The sequence below is a fragment of the Marmota flaviventris genome, chromosome 7 (genome assembly GCF_047511675.1).
Source record: "Marmota flaviventris isolate mMarFla1 chromosome 7, mMarFla1.hap1, whole genome shotgun sequence".
NCBI classification, from domain to species: Eukaryota; Metazoa; Chordata; class Mammalia; order Rodentia; family Sciuridae; genus Marmota; species Marmota flaviventris.
Window position 1 is genome coordinate 120,310,533 of NC_092504.1, and position 8,776 is coordinate 120,319,308.

Below are 8,776 nucleotides of genomic sequence, written 5' to 3' on the forward strand. Positions count from 1 at the left end.
GCAGTATTGGAAATTTCACACTCACCAACATCATCAGTGTAGGAAATATGTAAAACAAGATGCACCCTAGACACTGGGGACAAGAGTACAAGATATTGCTCTCCGTGACTATGCTAGCCTCATGCATGGATGGGATTTGCTATTTACTGTCATCTCCTTGAGAAGTGATTTTGTGTGATTTCTAAAATAATAGGAACTGAATAATTAAATATAATTAAAAGAAAAATATATTATGGAGGTATTTTGAAATGAATACAGATCTTTGAAAAGTTGAGCTATAGAGTAAGAATTTCAATAAAACAACAAAAATGTATGTGTCAAGTTTTCTCAGGCAAAGATGTTACCCAGTTGAAAATTCGTGAATGACAGTGTCTGAGAATACCTAACTCCATTAAGATTTTTATGATAGTTACTATAAAAAATACGTACAGTGCCATTTTGGTGATGAGAGGTGATTTTTGTTTATAAAAATCATCTTATTAGTATTTTCTTCTTCCTAGTCCCTCTTTTAAAAGATATAATGCATATAGTTTTGTATCATAATTGGATTTATATTTTTACGAAATATGATCCTTCTCTGTATATTATTTTGAAAACATAATATTTGTTATTGTTAGAAATCTCACTAGGTAAAATTATTTCAGTTAGTCCTAGGTAAAGAAAAAATATGTTTACTACTATTAGGTTAAGCATTAATCCCCCCCTTCCTTTTTTTCCTACCTTTTCCCATTAAGGTAGAAAGAGAAGCAATAGTGACAATGAATTTAAAAATAAAAAAAAAGCTATATGTAGTGAATTTCTTAATTTACAAACCTGAGAACCAAATCCTGTGCCGTTGAGGACCCAGGGAATTTTCTGTTTTCATTAACTATCTTTGTTATGCAAAGATTCTTTCATAACAATTCTGCCATTTGTGGGGTGATGATTTCAAAATAGTAAATGTTTAGCACATCAGGGAAATACAGTGCAGGTTGAGCATCTCTAATCTGAAAATCTGAAATCCAAAATGCTCTAAAATTCACGACTTTTTGAGTGCCAACACAATACAATAGGTGGAAAATTCCGCACTGCGAAACTTAAATTTCATGTACAAAACTATTAAAAATATTGAACAAAATTACATCCAGACTCTGGCTAGTAAGTGTGTATGATACATCAGTGATTCCATGCTTAAACTTGGGCCCAACCCCTGATTTTATTATATGTATGCAAATATTCCAAAATTAAAAAAAAAAAACCAGTCAGAACTCGGAAACACTTCAGATTCCAAGCATTCTGGAAAAAGGATATTCAACCTGTAATAGAGAAAACCAAGAGCTCCTGATGGTCTTTCCTCTCATCTTCAACAATACTTTATCTTTGATTTCCCTGAGTAGCTCTCACAGAGATTTTGGTTTGCTCCGTGTCTGCCTCCTGCTTCACAGGTGCTGACTATTATTACTGGAGGCATTTCCTTCAGAGGCAGACTTTCCTGAGGAACTCAACCTTCACTCTTGGTTTTCCTGATCCCAGCATTAGCCAGCCCATCGGTTCCATAAATATATTAGTCACATTCTAAACTTTACAAGGCCATTTTATGAAGAAATAGATTTTGGTATTTTTTATCTGTTTAAATGATTTTAAAGTGATTTGGGAGAAGAAAACATTATTTTTTTTTCCTATATGTAGTGGCTCTCAGCTCTGCCTTATCATTTTCTGGGTTGGTGGCAGACCCAAATATCACTCTGGGGCCCTCTTACTTATCTTTCCTGATTTTTGCAGCATCCAGATTGACACAAATGTTGAATCTTGTTATTTTTGTTAAGAAACTTCTCACAGGATGGCAAATGTTGATCCAGCTATGATGTCTGTAGTGCCTGCTCCTGCAGTGGGGGTATTGTAGCATCCTGAGTTCAGTCCAGATTTTCCTGGTAACCAAGTACTGACCCCAGCACTTTGTTCATAAGGTCAATTTGGACTTTATTTTTCCTTCAGAAAAATTCATCCTTTCCCTGGCAAATAAAGGCACTTTGCTCCTCTCTATCTGCCGGGCCATTGAGTACTTTCTGCTCTCAGTCATTTCTCCTTATTGCAGAGATTCCTCCAGTTCCTGACGAGGCATTGCATCTTCCTGTGGGAGTTTTTGCTTGTTTATTTCATAGTGAATGGCAGGATGCCCAGTGTGTAAGAGCTGGAGTTTTTGAGTAGGTGGGGTCTGGGCTGAATCCTGGCTTAGCCATCTGTAGTTCTTTGGCCAAGAGCAAACTCAAATGCCCTTAAGAATTGAGATTATTATTACTAAAACCAGAGCTATTATGTGTATCTTCAACAAGATAATGAGTTAAAGGGTCTAGCATAGAGAGTCCTACCCTGAGGGCTTCCTATCCCAGTTTCTCATATTTTATGAACCTATGTGAGATTATCTCTCATCTTCCAATTTAGGGGAGAAGCATCTCCCTTCAGGAATTTGGGCTTCTCTACATTTCTTTTTCTCCTTAGAACCTCTTAAAAATCATGTCTTTTGCATGTATTTTGGTATGCTTCCTCAACTCTACATGCAAAAATACAATACTCTGCAACTATTGCAAATGTTTATTTTGCCAAATCTGGATTTGGTGCCTGCTTGTCTGACTTTTCAACCAACAGCTTAGTAGGCATTCTAGGTGTTTTTGCTTGTTCTCTCTGATGTCATATAAATCACGCTGGCCTGTACACTAGTCAGCATAATGTACTGTCTATGCCATTGCTTTCTGGTGATGACAGTGATGATGATAAACTGTACAGAGAGGAAGCCATATTATATTTAGGATGAAGGCCAATGTTAGATTAGAGCTAAGTTTTAATCTCACTCATTGAATGTACTGCTTGGCCTTTGTTGTTTAAATTCATATGGAGTTAGGGGAATACAGTCCTGGCTGTGAATGTGTATGCTTGTGTGTGCACACATGCATATATACACATGTGTGTGCACCCCATGTAAATGTAAATATGTATTTAAATTTAACATTTTTACTAAAGCCACTACTAAAAATGGCAGCATGACAACAGATTAACATCTCCAGAAACCCCTAATAAGAGTAATTTGGAAAAAAAAGTCATATAAATAAAATATTGGGGATTTGCCTTTTAAAGACTATTAAGGTCTGTGTAGAATCCTATCCCTGAGCTACAACTGAATGGGCTTTTAAAAATTTTATCTAAACTAAACATTCTTTTTTTGCAAATTCATCATGTAAAACTCTTATCTGAAACATTCAATAGCAAAGCAATTGAGAGTAAGTATGCTTCTGTGGTTTTTGTTTTTTTGATTGACTTTCTAAATTTCCTTATAGTGTTCTGACATTGATTGCCATTTAGAAAGGGCCAGAGGAGCAGAGCTTGCAAGAGCTAGACTCTGGTTAGAGTTAGACTCTGGATGTCAATGCTTCCATCTTCTTAAGGAAGGGGCTGCATGAGTAAGAAAATCCTGTCAGTTAGCTCTGTAGTACTGCCTCACAGAAGGTGGCATTAAATGTTTGATTACTCATTTATATTTGGCCCAGTTTGCTCTGATGCATGCTAGAGAGGTAGCAGGATGGTTAGAGTATGCAGTCTGGATATCCAGACTGGATTCTAGTGTCATCTTTCAAGCTGCCCTCCTGATAAAGCTCCATGTCCCTGTCACTGGTGATAAGCCATCAGAGGCTAACTTCAAAGAATTTTTGACTTAATTTGATTTTGTTTTATTCATTACTTTTAAATTCACATATGCTTCAAATTTCCTGATCAATGAAGAACTTCCACATTTTTAAGCTCTTAGATATAATTAAAAAAATCCACCATGCAATTTTCTTAATATTTTACCTAACATTATTTTACTGTATCTTAATTTTATTACTTCTTATTTACTACACTGATAAATGATTTTTAAATTTAAAAAAATATATTTTTTAGTTGTCACTATTTTTTACTTATTTATATATGTGTTGCTGAGAATTGAACCCAGTGCCTCACACATGCTAGGCAACTACTCTGCCAATGAACCTATACTTGTCGCTCACAATTGGTATTTATTTTTTTCTTTATGGTACTAGTAATTTAACCCAGAGCCTTAGAAACACTAGGCAAATGGTGCATCACTGAGCTGCACACCTAGCCCTGTGGTTTTTATTTTTTTGATTGACTTTCTAAATTTCCCTATAGTGTTCTGACATACCTCAGAAATATGCCAAATATAAGAAAGTAAATATAGGTCTATAAAAATATATAAAACTAACGCTCTGACTTCACTGGTTAATGTTTACATTTTTCAGTTTAATAAAAATTAAATAATCAGTGTTCCATGCCGGCAAGCTGTTTCCTAGCATATGTAATCAAGAACCCTGGAAAGTAGTGTCATGAGGGATTCTTCTCTGGAGGAAGATTGGCTGTGCTTTTTTAATGAATACCTTGATTTCTATTAATGAGCTATTCACATATGTAACAGAACAATGAAATTCACTCTCAGCCTTCTGCTATATTAATCTTCTATATTAGATTATATTAATCTTCTATAAATAGTCCTTAATAAAGGCCTTCTAGCCTACATTGATTTTATTTTATGTAATGCTAGCTTTTTACTTAGAAGGAAAGTTCTTCCTTTACTTAGAAGGAAGAGCTAGCTCACGGGCACCTGATGCACTAAGTATTGCCTCTCCCAATAGTGTGCATCATGCTCTTCTCTGGAATCTTTTTCCTGTTCTCTATTATTTTCCATGTAAGACCTAGAATCTTTGTGTGGTCTTGGAGGTTTGGACCTTCCTTACTATGCTGCCTTACCTGGCCTGTCTGTCTTCAGCCTGGCCTTTAGTCCCGGGTATTGCATATTTGTCTCACTTTCCCTCCTTCTGCCCCTTCCTCCCTTCCTTCCTTTTTTTTGCAGCCCCTGGAACCTAGACCTTTGTATACTGTGTTATTATTTACAAATGATCAGCTTTTGTTGATGGCTTCTGCTATGCCATATTTTGGCAGGTTTTTTTTTTATATTACTGATTTTTTTCTCATTGTTATTAGCTTCTTTCTTTTACTTTCCTTGCATTTAATATACATATATATAAATATATATGAATATATATAAATATATACATATATATTTGCTTATCTATTAAGGTTGAATGTTTATTGTAAATATTTGTTACTTTGTTTTAATAAATATATTTAAGGCAATGAATTTGCTTCTTAATACTACTTTGCCTGCTTTCCACAGATATGACATGTTGCATTTTTTTCTTTTAAAAGTTTTATTGGTTCTTTTTAGTTATACATGACAGTAGAATCTATTTTGATATATTTATGTGTGGAATGTATCTTATTTTAATTAGGATCCCAGTCTTGTGGGTGTACATGATGGTGAAATTCACTGCAGTGTATTCATATATATATGTCATGATGTGTGACTAAGTCATTTGGGGTCACTCAGGTGAATTTGGGTTGGCACGGGAATAATGACACACAAACAGAAAATCCTTTTTCTTTGGGTTCTGTGATGGCTCTCGACTTTAGGGGTCTGTTGGAAAGAGAGAGCACCACCTGAATTCTTTATTCTTACTTAGGGGGGATACACACAGGGAGGTTCCATGGAATGCTCTTTCCACAAAAGGTCAGGTTTAATATTACAAAGGAACAAGAAGGCAGCCCATTCTATTGGGTAACGCCTACTCTCAAAGTTTTGCTCCTATGTTGAGTGAAGATAAAGATCCACCTGCTTCCTGGTCAGGGAAGCCAGTCTCCACATTTCCTTTGCTCAAAGCTAGGGGTGCTCAGCTCCTATGTGGCAGGCCCTGACATATTTCCTCTTTCTTAATATATAAAGGCAATTAGGGAATCATTTCTTCCAGTCACTGGATTCTTAGTCCAAGGTCTTCATGACCTACTATTGAGACACAAAAGGAATTAGTAGAAAAACATATCCAATAACATATCATATAGAATGTTCCAACACATTTTTAGGATTAAAGTCATTTAATTCACTTCAAAAGACCCAGGTTATTATTATTACTCTGCCAAACACTCATCAGATTTTTAATCTTTTCCCCAATTTTATTGGGAAGCATTGTGTTTGGCCATAGTAACACAGACATATTTAATTGGCATGGCATTTAAACCTTTCTTCAAGCCATAGGGCAGAGAGAGCTCCTTTGTATTATTCATTGCAGTGGTTTCTAGAGTGTTCAACTTAGTTCTAATCCTTCCATCAGTATTCATCTGACCATGGAGGATCTTGGAAGTAATTTAAGACAAATTATTAAGAAAATTCACATATTGTAGGTTTTGATACATAGCCATAACAGTTATAATTGTATTTTAAGTAGTCACTTCAAGGATCATGAGATCAAGAGCTTGCCTAGATCTGGTTAATTGGCATGCACCCGTTTCAAGCCTGAATGTCAATTTCAGCATGCCACGGTTCCAAAATGCTAGCTGACAATATGACAAAGGAATGTTGATGAAGGATAAATGTCCTTTTCCTGTATTATAAATAGTTATACAATTAGGCAAGTTGCATTTTTACAGGATATTTATCATCCTTTCTCTTAATTCTCACATTTAAGGAATCTCTTAGGTCTGTCAGTAATGCAAAGATTCTGGAGGCAGAAGTTAAGCATCAGACATCCTTTTGGATGCCATCTCACTGAGGGTTAAGCCTTCTGCAATTGTCCTTGTCAATTCTAGGAAACCAGTCTGTAAATAACTGACCTATTTAGGAAAATATTTTAATAATCTTTCTATGTTGACAATTGTCCAGATATATAGTCTTAATTTCTAAGGACCAACATATATCATAGAATCAACATAGGTAGCTGACCATTATAGTCTATATAATTAATCTAGTTACATGGGTAACTAGATTTTCCAGTCCACATTGTAAAGTACATTAAAAGTGGACTTGAGAAATTGGGTCCACAGAAGTCTCTTCGTAATTTTTTACTTACCTTACAGGCTTGTGAAACTTGAATGGCTGTAAACTCTGCAGCTGGGAGATTTACCTTCTTGTGTCTGGGTTTTCAGCCTTTCCATGATGACTGGTTTAAACTCTTTTGAAATTTGATTTAACTTACTAAATCATGTCATAAAATTTGACTAAGGTCATCTACTAGTTATGTTGAGTTTAACATTCATGAATTGGAAAGGAACCATGTTAAATAGAAACTTAGCCTTTACTAAATGTATGGCTTGATTTTGACTTTAACAGGATTACTAATAATGAATATAATAAATTGTATATAAAAATTTGTACTTTGAAATTAGCTCTAGATGAATTTTAAATAATTATCTTAATTTGGAAAGAAGTGAGACAGAGTTTTTAATTTAGGAGTTGTGGCCTTCACTAGGGGCATGAGAAATATATAGAGAGACATCTTTCCAGAATAGAAAATACATGTGTTTAATAAACATAGGAAATATATTTTGTTTTTTAACATTAATAAAAAATGAAGTAGAGAAATGGATAGCCCTCTATTTACTTATCTATAAAAACACTGTTATTATTGTTATAAAGCTTCATGTTGGTTTAAGAATGGGGAGTTACTACCTTAAAAATTAATGGGTAAAAACAAGTCAACAGTATTGTTTAAGACAGTGATCTAATTTAGAATTTTATATGATATTGAGTTAGCAGTGACATATTGAGGGATTTATTTCAAAATAACCTTTATGTATAAAGAAACAGTTGTATAAACATCTTTAATAATTTTACTTAATGTAGCAAGATTAGTTTTAATAATTATGTATGATTTATGACTTTACTAATTTTAAAAATACCACTGTATGATGTAGGGCATTACCTTGTCTTTAGTTAAGATAGAGAATGGGTTTATTAGATTTGAAGCTTTCTATTGAGATAAACTATTGGCTATTGAGCTGATTTATTTATGGCTGTCTGTCTAGTATTTTAGGGGTGACTATTTTTAGGGTTATTTTTCTCAGTGACAAACTGTTGACAGGGGTTTGAAGTAAGGCCCTGTTTCAATGTTTAGAGGCTTCCAAAATCTGTTTATAATTTTGAAGAGGAGTAAAATTTTTACCCAGGTAGCTTATTTATCTGGGGGTAAGATTAGCAGTTTAGTTCTTTTTGTCTCTATGTTTCCCTTTCTTCTGTTTGGTCTTCATTTAACTATGGTGTAACATCCAAACTTGGCTGGGACTAGGTTGACCTTGTAAATCCCTTGGAATGTCTAGGGCAAACTGGATGATAAACTCATCTTTTGAAAATTAGTGGCCCCCTATAAATCCAGGGTGTTGTACTGTCTTTTTGAGCCTCTCCATGAAAATAGTAGAATTTTTCTAAAGGCTTACTAAAATTATTTTTAGGCATTTTGTTTATCTGTTGGATATTAATCTGTTTTGGGGAGTTGTCTGTACTTCAGACTAACTATTACATTTGTCCCTATTCTGTGTTATTGGGACATGGTTAAGATAAATCTTTTTAAAAATTATTTTAGGGTGTTATTTTACCTAAAAATTTAACTAAGTGCTAGCATATATCTTTCTAGGTGAGGTTAGACATTTGGCATAAATTTTAAAACAGTACAATACATGTATTTGGACCTTTAAAAAACTCTCTCTGAATTTGTTTTGGTCTCTATCAAGTCTGAGACGTCTCCTTTGATCTTTGTTTCCAGTAGGCAATGTTTAAAGGCCTTCTCTGATGGCAGTAATTGAGGCTAGATATAAAAGTGAGACATCTTTTATTAAACATTGTAATTTCCCAGTATATAGACTAGATGAGCCATTTTGATATTGCATGTAAAATGGACAAACTAAAGGAACTTGTAATCCC